The 15249-nt window shown below is 45.9% G+C and overlaps 1 protein-coding gene across 5 annotated transcripts in view; it reads right to left on the bottom strand.

Annotated features, from left to right (window-relative positions):
• BACH2 (BTB domain and CNC homolog 2) overlaps positions 1-15249 on the bottom strand; it is a 203311-nt gene that overhangs the window by 79552 nt on the left and 108510 nt on the right. The gene's annotated exons all lie outside the window — the stretch shown is intronic.

Below are 15249 nucleotides of genomic sequence, written 5' to 3'. Positions count from 1 at the left end.
CTATTAGATTGGCATGTCTTCATCGGCCTGACTAGTTTTATTGTGTGCTTTAATCAGTGGTAGGAGAATAACCCCCTCGCAAGGCTTTCAGGGGGGATTTCCTCCCAGCACTGCCAAAGGAGCCATGACTTGCCATGTGTCCTCCCCCACCTCGATGCTCCCTCTCCCTTTGAAATGGGGAAAAAGGAAAACTAGGAAAAGCAACAGATGGTCTGAAATCCTCTTCCTGCGAAAACCATCGCTACGGCAGCTAGTTTAGGCAATACTTCAAATATTTCCGCGTGTGCCAACAGCGGTATCCAGGACTAGGGAAGATGAGGAGACTGCTTGTGAAACTCCCCCATAGGCACACTGTTTGCAACAGCCTAGTCCTCTTGTTGAAGGCTCTCTTCTTTTCCCTGCTCTAAATCCAATGAGAAAACTAATCTGCAGATTTAAAGCTGACAGGTGGTACATGCATAATTAAAGATGACCTAACAGAGAATGCTCTCATTTCTGGCATATTATCAGACACTTAAGCAAAGCAATTATCAGTAGGCAATCTTTTCTGTCAACAGAGCTTGGATGAAACATTTTGCCAGTCAGGAAGATATTGTAACGATGATACATATGTATTTGCAAATACTCCAGCAATATAACATAGACTTAAATCTCTCTTATCTCAGAGAAATATCTTCATCACCTATGGAGAACTACAGTAACCTCTTCACACATTTCCATGTTCCCCTGCACTATTTCCACAGTACATATTACACAGACTCCACCTTGCTCCTACTCATGTCAACCTCTTCCTTCAACCCATCTGCATTCCCTACAAGTCCTGCTGTTCCTCCCCACCTAGTCTTCCTGTCCTCTCTTGCTCCTGCGCCCCTTACACCTGCACTTGCTGGAAGATCAGCGCTTCCTAGATCTTCCTAGATCTGCGCTCTAGGAAACCTTGTCCTCCTGCTTTTTTTTCTCCCAAAAAAGCATGCAAAACCTCAGAAAACTTGTCCTCCCTCTTTCTTACTCAAAAGCAAGCAAAAATACAACTCCTCCAACAAAACCCAACCAAGCCTCTCCCAAACACCCTCTTCTCTACCTGCAGGTAGCAGCCACCTGCAGCATGGCAGGTGTTGGGCGCTATGTTGCTCTTTTTCTCCTCGTTATAGTTTTTGTGACATCAGCACCCGTGGGGAGGAATTATGGACCTCATATGTCACGACACACCGTGCCTGTTGTGAACAGCCATGTCTTACTCACTCATCATGGACCATGAGGTGAACATCTTTTCCCTGGGAGCAGCGAAGGTGGAGGAGGTGAGTGGCCTTGCCCTTTCCAGCTTATAGAGGGGGCAAGTGCAAGCAAAGATCGGTCGGGAGTTTTATGTGCAATCAGCCCAAAAGTCTATGCTAAACTGGGAACATCTTTCCCGCTTTTTGGTTGAACAAGCAGATGGCACTGCCTCCCAAAATAGCAATGTCACCCATGCCATTTGAAAAAGGCAGAAACTTTTTAACCTAAACTCTTAAAATGCTTCCTTCAAACAGTGTTTTGCAATGAATCCAGAAAGCATTCTGTGCCTTTTTATTTTTTTGTCTCCTAAGAAGCGATTTTTAAAAAAGGATCTTTTGGGGAAGAAAAAACAGGGGGAACAAAAAATAATTAGGAAAAGGAAAGCCTAAAAAAGTGAGTGGTTTTCTTAATTTGGGGGAAATTAGGATTGTGAGAAGTATTATAAACCGCAATTACATACACACACGGGACTGCACTTTACCTTACGAAAGAGCCGCTCTTAGGGTATAAAATTGCTTTAATATTGCACTAAGACAAGTGTTTTAAAAAAAAATGGCTTATGATAATGGATTTTCAAAGCAAAAGCAAAGCTGCTTTTCCCTGAGAACAGGGCTTTAGAGAAGGGAAACTTCACAATGCCAGTGGTGTGCGTTTTGCTGCATTTCACAAGATCTCTCATTATTTAAATTCCGATGTATTTATGTCATACATGGATAAACGATCTTATTGTTCAGAACATGTCTTTATATGAACATCTCTGCTTTTAGAACTAGCGTTATTTTGCCTTTTTTTTTTTCTTCTCCTTACCAAGGCAGAACAAAAGTCTCTTTTACTGCAGTTTTGGGAACCTCATGCAAATGGCAGTTTTTACACATCAATCGTCAGTTTAATAACACTAATGATAAGAGGGGAATTAATGGTAATGGGATGACTTTTTGGCAAGCAAATCAGAGTTTATAGAGAAGTTTCTGCTATGTCAAACTTTATAGCCCTGTGTTATCGAAAGCCCTAGCAGTGAGAATTAAGATTAAACCATTGACTCGTTAGCAAGCTGGGCTCACTGAACCACAACTTTCCTGCACAAAGATTGATTATTTAGAAATCCATTTTACAAGATAGGAAGAGATAGCAACAGTCTTCTGGGACAGCGGGGAGCCATTTACACAACAAAATACATTTGCCGGGGGATACAGATCTGACTGAGCAGGCTCAATATCTTTCTCAGTTAAAGCAAAACTGGTTAGTCCCTCAGTCCTCCCTAAGGCGTAGAGTTTGGTCATTCCTTCTCCCGCTCTACCCCACTCTTGCAGTCATGGTATTTTGCAACATTTGAAGTCCAGTCTTGCACCCATCGCTCCCACAAGTGACCCTGGTGGCTTCACAGGTGCTGGTTATAGGCGTTCGTGCCGCAGGACCAGAGTGGGAAGAGGAAAACGGCATCATAGGGCTAGCTAGGGCAGTGAGAACAAATGGGTCTTCTGTGGATTGACGGATGACTACAAAGAGCCACATTTTGAAAACGTGGCTCGATCGTGACCGCAGGAATGACACTGAATATAAGAAAAAGCATTTGCTTTCCCAACATGCCAAAAAAAAAAAAAAAGTGTCAAAATGCCAGCTTTTGATACAAAATACCACAGTAGAACTGAGCTATGGCAGATTTTTAATAACACTACAAATGGGTACTTAAGCGGGCGTAGTAGTTCCCCATGGCAATGATGGTCTAAGGACAAACTTTACATGTCTTACATCTTAGCTCCCCTTTTTATCCAAACAGCCAGCCACAGTCCTTCACCCTGGGCCACTCCAGCCCAGTTCTATGTGGGAAGCAGAGATTCAAATTACACTTTACTTCCTCCCACTCACCTTTGGCTATGATCAGGACCGGCTAATAAATTGCTCTACTATTGAATCTCATCCCACGTAGGGCATCTTCTTTTCCATGGATGCCTCACTGCTTTTTCCCACTGCCTGTAGGTTTGATGGTATGGTTTCCAGCTATGGGCTGCAACGACTGAATCCCACAACCTGAGGAGGATGGGCTATTTCCATGGAAGCATCTGAATCGCAACCTTCCCAGAGTCAGTACCCTTCAGTTTGGCCATATTTCCTGGTTAAAGCCCTTACAGCTTGAAACGGTATTTCCAGGTAAAGAAACCTACGCTAAGGACTGCAAATTTATCTGTGCTGCATGTCCATCCTCCTGCCACGTATGGGCTTTGCTGAGAATCAAGTTTTGGAGAGGAGAAACGAAGCCTGCTCCCTTATCATTATTTACAGCATGCACTTTCAGTGATGCTTTTCATGAGCAGGCAAGTGGAAAAAAATGTTTTCAAGCAGTACAAAGTCCGCTGAAGTTTTACAAGAAGCCCCAAGGCAGGCAGGGCTTATTATGCGCTGCAGGAATGAAACGTAGCATCTTCAGAGAGAAGCTGTTTTGTCGTCGAGTGGCAGTTTGGAGAACTGTGGGCTGCCTCACCCACGAGCAAACTAGGAAACGACAGGAGCTTGTAGGTGTTGTCTGCGTGTAAGGCCAGAGACGGAGAAGCAGTTAAGCCCTGTCTCTGAGGTACTGCCCCTGTGATAGGTCATTACAGAGAAAAAAAAGCCGAGAAATAACTACTCCACTCAACACCATCACTGTGGCCGGGGGGAAGCAAAGCAGTGTTAGCAGTGGGTTTGGATGGGCAACGAGCAAAACAGTGTAAGGAACACATACGTGTGATGCCCCAGCGTACGCACGCGGGAAGGGATGTAGTTTCTGGATTTTTGCTGCGCTGTCACCATGACATCATGCTCCTAGCCGCCCGCATCACGGGCCTCGCCGTGCCGTCTGAGTGCCTCTAAACCAGACCACAAAGTTTGTGCCCCGTGATCTGCTGCTGCCCACCACAGTCCAGCCCCAGACACTGCTAGTGCGAATGGTAACGACCTTCCTCTCCCCACAAACCTGTGCTAGAATTACCCCATAACCAAAACCCAGCCCAAAAAGCGAGTCCTCAGCCAAATGAAGCAACGCATAAAGACCACTGCTTGAGCTGGGAACACACGACTAGATTTTTCCCAAGTCTGAAGGAGTCCCAATTCCTACTGAAAAAATGGGAGCTGTGTGCGCTCAACGCTTTGCTGCAGGCCGGTATCCACTCTGAACGGCGTCTCAAAAAAAACTATTGCTTCATCAATACATTTGTAATTCAACCAAAAAAATTTTTTTAAAAAGCATCTGAAGAGCTTTGCATGGTAAACATCAGAAAAACACCACTTTCCAACCCTGCAGCCAGTTGTTCTTTAATATCTTCTGCTTTGTGCTGACAACCTTTTTTCCCTCCAATCATTCAGACACAATGCCTTCAGGTCTGTCTAAGTAATGTAATTTACTGGAGTGGAATTCCCTTGATACCTTCTGCAGCACTCAGTGACAGTATCATTTATACTCTACACTGTCATGCCATGACACTGATACATTGGCTTTCATCCCTCATTCAGCGCAGAGGGTGCAATTTCACCTTCCATTGTGCCCTCTTGCAGACTGCGCGTGCAAATTCCCTCCATTCATTCCTAATTACAAACCTCTGCTGAAATACTCTCATTAGATTTATATTTCTCATTCCAAAGTGTCAATCTTATTTGAAAATCCCAATTTTCCGGAAGATTCATCCATTAGCAGCAACCTCCAAAGCATTCCTTAACCGAGTGCATTAGAAGTGAAGCTGGCAGAGCAGAGACGCACTTAAAATACACCATTACAGCAAATCTCCATTGCTAATGTTTTTGCATTATTCCAGCAAGGCAATAAGGTCCCTGCGATCGGCCAGCTCAGTTCCTCCAGCAAGCGACGGGCGTAAGCCAGCAGTCAACTGCTGCGTCCGGCTCCGCTCCCATCGGGAGGCTGCACCACATCCCTGAGCACCCGCTGTTCCCCCCGGGCTGCGTGGGAGGGGATCGCTGGCTGACCGGGATCTTCTGCCGCCACCATACGTCACGGGGAGCAGTGACAGCCGAGGTGGCTGTCTGAAGGACTCCAGAAACGGAGAGCCATAGAAAGAGTTTATGACAACTATAAAAATGCCCGCGTGCAGCCTGCTTGCTGTGGGGAAGTTAAAAAAATCCAAGCTGGGGTTTTCCCAAAGGCAGCGGATCTTCTGCTGCGCAACCCAACATATTGTTAGAGCTCTTCAGCTGAAAATCTCAACCGCATTGCTTCGGTCACTTATATTAATCCTAATTTAGGGGCCACATGCAGGACCGTACCCTTCGGACTGTCTGCAGAAAGCACGACTCCGCAGACTCCACCGAGCAGCTCTGTGAGCGGTGAGAAGAATCAAAAAGGGATCCATCTACCTCTTCAAGAGAAAGGTAAACACCTTAAAAACCTCATCACCATACAAGGGAAAAAATGAAGAGCCCGGCGGCGGGTACTGATAAGTCGCACAACGCGTCCCATGTATGTGCCATCTCTAAAAATAGCCCGTGCGGTGATACCCCTGGAAAAGACCAGGGTGTCTCATCCAGCTGGAAAGTGTGGCAGTGGTGAGCGGCGCTGAGTGCCGTCGCCGCATGACGCACTCTCTCCTGCCGTTATCTTCAAAGCCATCGGGTTTGAACTCATCTGCATCGGGCGCAGCAGTAGAAAGAAGAGGGGAAAGGAGGGGAGGTGAAGTGGCGGGGGGCGGGGAGGGGAGCAAAACCCCACTTCTACATCTGTACCGAAAAGGGAAAATTCCACAGAAAAAAATGACAACAAACGTTTACGCCGCTTGCCAGCATCTGGTCACCTGCAGGACTGAGACGTGCAGGCGATTGTAACAGATGTCATGTAATTCCCTGCAGCAACCACCACCGCGGAAACTAATTATTGCTGAAGCTTCGCCCGTTCCCACCTGATATATATAAAACTTTGATTACTGCATTAGGTCTCTTGCCTTTCGCAGTTTGTACCAAGGCAGGAGCTGATCCAACGGGCGTGCACGGATGTAAAAGCAGAAACGCGCGTTTCAGTGAAAAAGCAAAAGTACGGCAGCAACGACAGGCACCGCGCTCTACTGAGAAGAGGGGGAAGATTACACCAAGCTAATTGAAAGGCATTTCATATTGCATAGTAAAAGACTCACCGCCGACAGCATGGTTATTTCATGGAACAAGCACGTGTGCCTTTAAGTGCCCCCAGCACCCCACATCCTCCGCACCACGCGGCGTTACTCAGAGCGAAAACCTATTGTCTTACGCAGCCCGATTCTCAGGACCAAACTCCTCCATTACCCTGCCAAGCCTGGAAAACCTGGAAAGGTCACAAAGCGACAAAAAGCTGCGAAGCTCAAACTGCCACGCAGCAGAAAGCAAGTTTTTCAGCCTCTACCTTTGGTTCTGCAGCTCTTGGATAGATGCTCTCTCTACTCATCCATCGCAAGAATGACATCAAACCGAGACGCTTGACATGCACAGGCACACTCATTCTCTGGAAATGCCACGGCTACTTAATGAGTGAAGCTGGGACAGCACCAAACCTTACACCACCAAGTTACGAATTTCCCTGCATACGCTGACAGCATCTCTCTTTAATGTTTCTCTTGGCCGCGAACTGACAGATCAATTAATGTGGTCAGAACAAATTTAGTAGCTCGAGATATTGCAACTAATTTAGCGGATTCCTAACCGGTGCAACTACCTGGAAAAGCTACCGAGACAGCATATTTCAATACCATCACCCTAAAAACCAAACCAAAAGGATTTTACGTGCCAAAAGTTAACCCTGAGAATTTGTTTCTTGATGCTCAGCAGATTTGTACAGATTTCCTTTTTTTTTTTTCCCCCCTCTCTTTTTCTTTTTCTTTGCCAGCAGGTGAAGTTCTGGATCAACAGTTTGGAGGGCTGATTTTAAAGATCTTTCTGCCCTCTCCAAAGTTGCTTTTTCCAGAGAGCAGAACAATTCTGCTTCCAAAATTCTTTCATCACCACCTCTTACTTATGCACTAAGCCTGACTCCTTTTTTTTTTTTTCTTAAATAAGTTGATGAATTAACATAGCTAGACCACACCGCAAGTAAACTCTGCCTCTCCTTCCAACACAGACCCATTTATAAGCATTTAAACCTGGGACTCACCAGACAGAGCTGAAGCTGCAAGAGAGCCACTCATCAGAGCTAAGAGAAGGATTATGCTTGCTCTACAAATTCTAAAGCATTTGAATCTTATTTTTAGTTGTACACAAAGGGCAATAAATGGAAAATCTTATTGTAACCACCGCTTTTTCATGGCCACCCACACTTCCAACACCTACGGCAAAAGTATATAAATGCAAAAACCCCAGAACTCATGGCTCATCTGAACAAGGGATGCAAACTAGCTAATTGCTGTTACTTTTTTTTCCAGTTTGTGTTTAGAGTGTCATTATATTCTGTTAAACACCAAGGATAGCTATTCGCATGCAGTGCGTATCTACTGTCCAGGATCCTGCCGGATTTCCATACATTTAATTAATTGTTTTCTCTCAGTTACCTGGGAGAGTCCTTCTCTAAGTTATCTGATCACCGACCGATTTTGAAATGATGAAATGGAGGAGGTGCCTGTCCCCGACTCTCAGTTCCCCCCCCCCCCACTGCCCAAACTACCGAGGTGCAAGGAATTAATGCTTCACTTGCCTGTGAGAAATTATGCCGAATACTCTACCCAGAAACTAGCAATTAAAAAAAAAAAATCCCTTTACACTCATAATAGTAGAAGAACTTCAAACAAATTGCTGTCAAGGATGATTTCATTGTGTTTAAATCCACTTTACTTCAAGTCGCTTTGCAAATTACTCTTTAATTTTATAGCTAAAACTCCCATGTCTACTGTGATGCCAGTTTACCCTCCTGTCTGTCCTATGCCTGATTCTTTCCGTTTACGGAAAGCGACACAAGCATGAACCTAATTATCACCTGAAAACCTGCAGAAAGCTAACCCGATTAGCTGAGTAAAAAAGAAATAATGAAAAAAGGTCTGTCTTAAGACCAGACTCAACAAGAGTACAGGTGATGCCACGTCTGGGGATGGGGAAAGGAGAGCAAACAATCTCCTGTCGTGAATTACCCTGCTGTCTCTGAAAATGCAAGTTACTATAGCCAGAAAAGCATCCAGTACAACACTTTTACTTCTCAACTCTTTGCAATTCATAACAGGAAACACGTCTCGTAAGCTAGCAATCAGTATTTAACAAAATAATTTAAGACAAAGTGCCAGCTCTAGAAAAATGTACCTTTACCTGCACTTGCTCATTAATTGCCCGCTAGACCCAGGGACCCATCGCCTTCCCGCAGCCCCCCGGCAATCCGCGGGCAGAGCCGGCCACTCTCAAGGCACAGCGCTGGAATCAGGTGTGCGCTTTTCGGGCGAGGATTTAGGTCGTCGGACCCGCGTGCTGCACGCTGCAGAAGCGCGGGTATCTAAGTATTATGAAAATAAATGGGTCATACACCACTGAGCCAACAACCACACCACCCCCAAGGCGGGCGCCGAATGACTGTGCAGGGCTCTGCCAGAGGGAGAGGAGAGGCTGAACCAGCAGTGAAAACAAAACTGATGCGGTGAGATGGATTTTACTTTTCACTGGTTTGGGTTACAGAGAAAGTTGATCTCGCCGTCACCACCTCTCAGTCTTTTCTGTTAAAAATAAATATGAAGCAATGCGCGGGCAGGTAAGCTGTCCCCTGGAGGTGGGCCGGCATCTTGCCCCCCCGCCCCCAGCAAGGGGAAGTGCCGCCGTCCCCGGCAGCGGAGGGAGGGCTGTGACTCAGTCCCTTGGGCTGACACACGCACGCACCCGGGCTGTCACCTGCCGCTGCGAAAAATAAGTGTCCTCGCCACAACACGGCGGCCACGTGGGAAACGCCGAGTAAACAGATCAATGACATGGGGCGCCCACGCGGTGCGGCCTGTCGCGCCGCTGGGGTGGCGAGCAAACAAACTTGTGGTCAATGGCAGCAACGGGGAGAGCCGTCAGAATAATTCAGTTTCGTATGGCACGCTATACGGCCACAAACACCACCGTCCTCCTCCGTCATGCCGGCTAAACACAAGCAGGATGCTCCTCCTGGCCATATGGCCCGCGGTCACTGCGCGTCCCCGGGGTGGTGATGCCTCTGTCACGGGGCTCTTGGTCAGAGACACCCAGAGAGGGATGTCGTCTCACCGCCCACGCGCGGGTGCACACGCAGCCGCTCTGCATGAAGCTACGCCAGCGCTTTTCAGACCATACTGAATATATTTGTCCAGATACATATTTTATTTTTTAAAAAATTATATACTTATATATAACTACCTTTTTACACATAAATAAAGGCCGGGTGGATAATGGATTTGAGAGCAGCCCTGAGGAGAAGGACTTGGGGGTGTTGGTTGATGAAAAGCTCAACATGAGCTGCATCAAAAGAAGTGTGGCCAGCAGGTCAAGGGAAGTAATTCTGCCCCTCTACTCTGGTGAGACCCCACCTGGAGTACTGGGTCCAGCTCTGGAGTCTCCAGCATAAGAAGACATGGACCTGTTGGAATGGGTCCAGAGGAGGCTACAAAGATGCTCAGAGGGCTGGAGCACCTCTGCTATGAGGATAGGCTGAGAGAGCTGGGGTTGTTCGGCCTGGAGAAGAGAAGGCTCCAGGGAGACCTTATAGCGGCTTTCCAGTACCTGAAGGGGGCCTACAGGAGAGATGGGGAGGGACTTCTTACAAGGGCATGTAGTGATAGGGCTAGGGGTAATGGTTTTAACCTGAAAGAGCGTGGATTTGGATTAGCTATTATGAAGAAATTCTTTACTGTGAGGGTGGTGAGGCACTGGCACAGGTTGCCGAGGGAAGCTGTGGATGCCCCATCCCTGGAAGTGTTCAAGGCCAGGCTGGATGGGGCTTTGAGCAGCCTGGTCTAGTGGGAGGTGTCCCCGCCCATGGCAGGGGGGTTGGAACTACATGATCTTTGAGGTCCCTTTCAAATCCAACCATTCTATGATTCTATGATTTTTATATATATACACACATATGTGTATATAAACAGAAAAAAATATATTTAATCAACAGATATATTTGCAGCAAACACTTATCAAAAGCCATCCCCAGCCACTCACGCTGGGGGTGCATCCTGCGCGAGGCAGAGGCACTGATGGTGCCGAGGAGCACCTGATCACGCTGAAGGACCGACACAGTGCCAGCAGCGGTCAATGGTTTTATGTAGTCTCAAGAGGGGGGGGCAGCAGGAGTAACCAGATTAATTAGTGTCAAAAAAGATTTCCCCTAGATCGTAGGAAAATGCTTTTTGGCAGTTGCGAGTGTGACGTTGAGGACAGGATGCCACAGGAGGTCATGAAGCTCCCGAGGATGGGAGATGCTCCACATGATGGTGTTTGAGGTGCAGAGCTCTGATATGCCAATATCATAAAATTGGTAAGAAAATGCCTTCAGCACTCCAACAGGAAAACATACTAGAAAAATAGTGAAATCCAGACACGGCCGCATCTTGCATCAATATCCAGCAGGACAAAACCACCCATGTCCTCATGTACAGCAATGGCACTTGGGAAATGGGTTTGGTACTGAGAGTTCGAAGTGTTTGGTAAGTCAATGTTCAAAGGGATGTGACTTCACCTTCAGAAATCTGATTTCCCTCTTAATTCAGGAAAGTTACCTGACCTTTCAGTACAGATTTAAAAGAAGATACATTCTTCCCAAGCTGTGGTGGTAGGCGGGTGACAGACATTTAATCACCAAAATCTGCATCTTAAAATTTTACATTATTTACATCTGCCTACAGATGGTCATAGGACAGATCTTAAGAAATCTTCTTAAAAAATTTTTGAAATATTCTGAAGAACTCATACCTAGCAAATATGAAATCTGTGTGCAGAGGTTTCTGAGTTTCGGGTTGCCTTCTTTTTTTCCTGAACAAAGCACTTAAAGGCCCTCGCTGAATTCTCAACACTGCATAAGCAGTACAAATTGGAACAATTTATTAGACACAGAATGCCATTGATTGGGATGTTATTTTTGCCGCTTTTAGAGGAAAACACACAGGGGTAAAACAAAACGAGAAACGTGAGCAGAGTGCGGAAATTGCTAGGAATCACTGCCCATCTCCGCTGGGATGCCAGCAGCCCTGCCCCAGCATCTGCTCCAAGGCACAGACACATCCCCAGTGCCCGAGCAAAGCCCCGTCCATACTCTGCCATTAGCAACCGCTTGGGATAACAAACCGTGAGCTGCTCAGCGAAGAGCACAGCTTCTCCCTAATTCCTGTACTCCCTCATTATAATATAGCTGGTTTAACATGCCTAGGATTAATTCCCAGAGAATCTGGAGAAATGCTTTTTTTCTGTTTTTTTTTTTTTTTCTCGGCACATGTACCATAACAGGGTTTTGCAATCTGCTCCGTCAGAACAAGGAAGATACCTTCTGCTTTGGATTCAAACATCAATACATATTATTTTCATGGAGATCACATCAATCAGCGTCCTAGTTGTATTATGAAAACTAAATAATAAATGGAGGGCGGGGGAAGGTATACTTGTTTACGAAATACACCGCACCCTGGGAAAAGCAAGAAGAATACGGTTGTTACAGCTGGGTCAACCATGTGCAACTGCTCTTTCCAACAAGGCTAATTAACAAGGGAAAGTTTGCTGCTTTCTATGGGAATTGCTATAACAAGGTAACTGTTACAAGCAGAGTTTGTTATCAAAAAAAGCCAGAGAGCGGCGGATACGCTGAGAAATTAAGTAAGCAGCCGGCAGCTGGCCCTCGCATCTACCTCTGCCAGCATGAATCTGCATGCACAACAGGTGCAACCCCTGCCAACAACCTGCAAGGTGACACATGTGTTTTCTAGGAGTTAGAGCACACATCATATTTTAGAAGTTTAGTATATCTCAAGCACACTATCATAGTTAAAAAAAAAAAAAAAGAAAGAAGAAAAAAGGAAAAAGAAAGGGCAGCATGCATTTGATAGAATCATAGAATTTTTTTGGTTGGAAGAGACCTTTAAGATCATCAAGTCCAACTGTTAACCTAGCACTGCCAAGTCCACCACTAAACCACGTCGCTCAGCATTACATCTACACGTCTTTTAAATACCTCCCAGGATGGTCACTTCACCACTTCCCTAAGCATCCTGTTCCAACACTTAATAACCCTTTCAGTGAAGAAATTTTTCATAGTATCCAATCTAAACTTCCCCTGGCACAATTTGAGGCTGTTTCCTCTTGTTGTATCGCTTGTCACTTCGGAGAAGACACCAACCCCCACCTCCTTTCAGGTAGTTGTAGAGCGGTAAGGTCTCCCCTCAGCCTCCTTTTCTCCAGGCTAAACAACCCCTGTTCGCTCAGCTGCTCCTCATGAGACTTGTTCTCCAGACCCCTCATCATCTTCCTTGTCCTCTGGACTTGCTCCAGCGCCTCAATGTCTTTCTTGTAGTGAGGGGCCCAAAACTGAACACGGTATTTGAGGTGGGGCCTCACCAGTGCTGAGTACAGGGGAAGGATCACGTCCCTGCTCCTGCTGGCCACGCTATTTCTGATACAAGCCAGACACTACTGGCCGCCTTGGCCACCTGGGCACACTGCTGGCTCATATTCACTCAGCTGTCGACCAACACCCCCAGATCCTTTTCCACCAGGCAGCTCTCCAGCCGCTCTTCCCCAGGCCTGTAGCGCTGCACGGGGTTGTTATGACCCAAGTGCAGGACCCGGCACTTGGCCTTGTTGAACCTCATACCATTGGCCTTGGCCCATCGATCCAGCCTGTCCAGGTCCCTCTGTAGAGCCTTCCCACCCTCAAGCAGATCAACACTCCCGCCCAACTTGGTGTCACCTGCAAACTTACTGAGGGTGCACTCGATCCCCTGATGGCAACTTCTATATCCTTACACTAGTTTTCAAATTTATTTGGCCCCCAGACCTGATTTTACTGTTGGAAATGGAGGCTTCTGATTATATGCAGCACAAGAATCTGCAAGACAAACTTCCTATGTACTTCTTGGAATGAGACAGGTTTTTTTCCATTTATGTCTGTTCAGTTTCTGGTGGCTTTTTCAAGTCCCCTAAGAAGGATGACATTTTTAAAGTTAGGTCCTCTGAAAGGGTTTTCAATAGTGAATTTGCAAGATGCCTAATGATAAGATTTTCAAAATCATGGAAAAAGCCTGCAAAGAACTGTGAATAAGGCTTCCAAACCTCATGGGAATGGTGTTAAGTCGGACTAATGAACAATGAGCTGTTTCTGCCTGCCTAGCTGTTACGACTCCTATTTTCAAGTTTTCTTCCCTTAAGACAAGCACTAGAAACAAGTTTCAAGCCAGATCCAAAATTCTGTAGTCAGAAGATTCCTGCTATCGGGGGTTTGATTAATAACTGCGCCATATATTGCCAAGCCTATAACGAAATGGCAACGCTCTCCCTTTTTCGGAAAACAAAATCAGACCAACACCTTGTAAGGCCTCTCTGACAGTAAATTCTGTTACTACCCAGCCTTTCTCCATTGCCTATTAATTCACTATTATTTTTGATGATATTCATCACACCAGAAAAAGTTTTCTCATCTCTTTAAAAGCTGAATTTCCACGTGCATTAAAACACTCTGTCCTCCTTTTGCAATAGACTATTCTTGTTTTAAATCATACTTTTAGTGTCACATAAGCAAAGAAAGTAACTCAAATAAAGGTATGTTTCTAAGATAAACTCTTTAGTTCCAAAATACGCCTATTTTTTTTAGAAACAGTATTACAAATCAGTTCATAGGATTAAAAATGATGTTAGTAAGCATTCAAGAAAAACTGACCAGCAATGAGTGCTGTGGTTGGCTTCACTGCCCTGTCCTGATTAATCGTTAAAATGTGTTGTATGAATTTGTTACTGCAGTGAACAAACAAGGGCAGGAACGTGCACAGTACCACACTGTGAACCCCAATTTTGTATTATCTCTGGCTCAGGCAGCCCTTTTCCAAGCTGCTCCATACCACCATCTGAAAGATAAAAACCTCCTAACCACTATGAGATTTGGCTTTATTTAAAAAAATAATGCAATAAAGTTGTGCCCAAGCCTTTTTCCCAACTTGGCAGCTCTGGGGTGTCCCGGCCTCTGGACAGCACAGACCAGCACATCCATGCCACCCTTACAATGGTCTAGAGGCTTCTCCCACCTGCAGATACATCCCAGAATTAGGGTTAGAACCGCTGACAAGTTAAAAAGGGTCAAATCAATTTCTCCCCTCTAGAATAGCCCAGTGATTCCGTGCCAGGCTGTAGGTTTCAGAGGAGGATTCAGCCATGATGGGGAATGAAATGTCTGCACAGCACCACAGCCAATCCCTGTCTTGGGAGGAAAAACTGAAGCACGCAACACACACTAGGAACTCCTACTCAGACTGAGGAGATAGGAAGGGGCCTGCAGACCTCACAATCCCCTTTGTCCCTAGTAGACCTGTGCATGGCTTTCTCCACCCTCCTACAGCCAGGTGGAGCAGCTAATTCCATCTACAAGGAACTGGAGGTGGCAACGAAGGTATTACTGATGCTTACACAGCCCTTTGGGGCAGCAGGCTGAAAGGAGAAGCAACGGCAGGGCTCCTCCGAGGGCAGTATTCTGGAAACACCAATGAGGAGGATAGGGATATTATGACGGGAAAAATACAGGGATGCCTGCAGTCCTGCTGAGCAAAGGATGGCCTCCAAACTCGTGCGAAGCACACGCAGCTTCGGCACAGCCCGCTGAGGTAAGTGCACACACACTTACTCAGTTGTGGAGAAAAACAAAGCGTAGTTAGGGGGATGGTGTGAAGAGAGCTATTTTAAGTACTTCTTGCTATGGTTTACTATGGTAGCGGAACACTTAGAAAAGCCTTCAAAATGACAATCACCATTTAGGTTAAAAAAGCAAGTAACTACTTCAATAACAATTTATTCACCACCTAATGTTTGCTGTTGAATTACAGCTTTTACAGTATTTTTCTGAAGCACGATGTT

This window comes from Larus michahellis, chromosome 3 (genome assembly GCF_964199755.1).
Source record: "Larus michahellis chromosome 3, bLarMic1.1, whole genome shotgun sequence".
Lineage (NCBI taxonomy): Eukaryota > Metazoa > Chordata > Aves > Charadriiformes > Laridae > Larus > Larus michahellis.
This window is presented reverse-complemented; position numbering and strand designations above follow the sequence as displayed.